This window comes from Chiloscyllium punctatum, unplaced genomic scaffold (genome assembly GCF_047496795.1).
Source record: "Chiloscyllium punctatum isolate Juve2018m unplaced genomic scaffold, sChiPun1.3 scaffold_1283, whole genome shotgun sequence".
Taxonomy (NCBI): domain Eukaryota; kingdom Metazoa; phylum Chordata; class Chondrichthyes; order Orectolobiformes; family Hemiscylliidae; genus Chiloscyllium; species Chiloscyllium punctatum.
The window spans coordinates 25,001-27,500 of NW_027311017.1; the positions used below are offsets into that span (position 1 = coordinate 25,001).

Here is a 2,500-nt window from a genome sequence, read left to right on the forward strand (position 1 = left end):
CCGCTCCTGAACCCAGCGGCCCCGAGCCGGACGAGTTGAGGAAGGCACGCCGACGGTGACAGGGTACGGAAGACACAGCGGTGGCCTTCTGGCGACTTGGCCCCCGACAGCCCGACGTTCCGCCGTCCTCCCGATGGCCAGGAGGACCGTGCGGGGGTCGGCCGACGGCGTGGTAGGTGTGCCTGCACGGTGACGGAGCACACACCACGCCCGCCAACCCCTCCGTACCTCCCGAGACCGGTGGCAGGACGGAGCGGAAAACGTGCGGACTGAACGGGAGAGCCAAGAGCCAGCGATCCACGCGCGTGCGACCGTCCAAGTCACAGCGTTCGACGAAAACCTCCTCCCTCGGCCAGGCACTCGGCGCCAGCAGGGGAGACAGGATCAGACGCCCCGCCGGCCACTTAAGGCCGAGGACGAACCACGAGACGGGCGGCTGCAGCAGCGGGCGGCCTGCAGCTCCCAGCACTCTCAATCGATCAACCATCGAGTCGGGTCAGCGTGTCAAACCGGCGAGCTCCACGGTCAGGCCGGCGGCGCACCAGCACCGGACCTCCGCGGCTCCCTTCACTCTTTCCACTGCCAGCCAACCGAGAGACGGACCCAATGCGGACGTGCAGAGCTTAGGCAGACCCCCCACTGGAGGCTCAACACTTCGTGGCAGCTCCGTGTCCCAGAGACCAGGAGGGTTGGCACACACACACAGTGTGAACCACCGACAGCCATTCTGGGACCGGTGACAGCCGTGCTGGCCCCACTGCCACGACACAGACGGACGCCAGGCCGCGCTCCCCGGCGGGGGGATGGCGTCGAGCCTGACGAACGGAATGTGCAGGGTGGGGGGGAAAGGCCAAGCGCTCCGACGCCGGAGGGCTCCGGAGTCTGAACTTAGGGGGACAAAGAGGACGGGTCCTCTGCGACACCCCAGCCGCGCTCTCGCCAGCCAAGGCGAGTGCGATTGATTGCCAAACGACCCTCAGACAGGCGTGGCCCCGGGAAGAACCCGGGGCCGCAAAGTGCGTTCAAAGTGTCGATGATCAATGTGTCCTGCAATTCACATTAATTCTCGCAGCTAGCTGCGTTCGTCATCGACGCACGAGCCGAGTGATCCACCGTCAAGAGTTGTCTGAGTTTGTTTTAGGTCTCTCCCTCGCCAGAGGAAAGCGACCCGGACCGCACATACGCTCCCCACCTTGAGCTACAGCCACCTGCACGCCGGCGTGCGGGCGGAGCAGGGTGGCGTGAAGCGATGGGGAGCACCATCCTGGTGCGGCCCGCAGAAACATACGTCTATTGGGGGGAGGAGGACAGGGCGCCCAAGAGGCGATGCGTGCCCCAACGCACCGCAGCGACGGAGGCAGGATCACCGCCACCATGTCGCCCGCCTAGTATCACGAGGCGTGCAGCAGCTTTGCCCTAGGAAAAGCAGAGGCGGGAACGGGCACCGGCCATCGGTTCGGCAGCGTCACTGACGCGTGCACGTGGCGGCGTGTCGGCGAGCGGACTTCCTGCGAGGAGGCGGGGGCGGCACTCGCCCGAGCAGACGCCCGCCCGGCCCAGCCACCGCCGAGGTGGACTGGGAGTCGCGGCAACGGCTCGTCATACTCGTTCCCACACTCACAGCGCAGCTTGCCCGCAAGCCACCGACCACCGATCGACGCCAGGCGCCCCGACCGAGAGCGGGATCGCTCGTTCGCCCTGCTGGCAGTTCGCTGGGGATCACTACTGCACGGAGCTCGGAGACCGACGGGCGGCAACTCGAGAGTCTTTAAACCACCACCCCCATCCCGCAAGTGCAAAGAGGCTGTATACGCACAGACGGGTGAGGGGAATAGGTACCCCGTCGGGTTTGAAGGGAGCGTGACTAGATAGCAACGATGTAAACCCAGCCGATTTGGGAGCGAAAGACCGGCGCCTGCATCACCGGCTTCGTTTCCCGTGGCTGGAGAGTACACCGAAACCCTCCGTCTGTCGCGAGCTCCCGACGACGCGGTGCCGCCAAGCAGCAGGGCCGGACCTGGTGTGGCTCCCCTCGTCGATCACAGACCGGTCGGCACTACTGACGAGACGGTGGAACGGGCTTCGCCCCTTGTGACGAAGGGTGATGCGAACCCGCCCGCCCGCGTGCGTTCGGGGTGGACTCGGCAAACGGAGATTTGAAATCGGAAAGTGTCCTCCTGCCCCGCGCAGGTAGGCGCCCAACAGTTGTGGGGGGTTTGGCGGTGACCACGGCTGCAGGGCCTGCTACCCCGACGAGCTCTCCTGCTGGCCCCGAAACCACCCTCGCGAGACAAGTTGAAACGGAAACGGGCGTACCCCCAAGCCGACGATCCTTTCTTATTTGTTACTTTTTTTTTCACTTGCTCGAGTTGTGGGGATTTGGCGGTGACCACGGCTGCAGGGCCTGCTACCCCGACGAGCTCTCCTGCTGGCCCCGAAACCACCCTCGCGAGACAAGTTGAAACGGAAACGGGCGTACCCCCAAGCCGACAGAGATCCT

At 65.3% G+C, this 2,500-nt stretch overlaps 1 non-coding gene across 1 annotated transcript; it reads right to left on the reverse strand.

Moving 5' to 3' along the window:
* Window positions 1–970: 970 nt before the first annotated feature.
* On the reverse strand, window positions 971–1,124 carry LOC140474950 (5.8S ribosomal RNA). Its single transcript, XR_011959553.1, has one exon. It is a non-coding gene; the product is annotated as a 5.8S ribosomal RNA (ribosomal RNA).
* Between the last annotated feature and the right edge of the window lie 1,376 nt (window positions 1,125–2,500).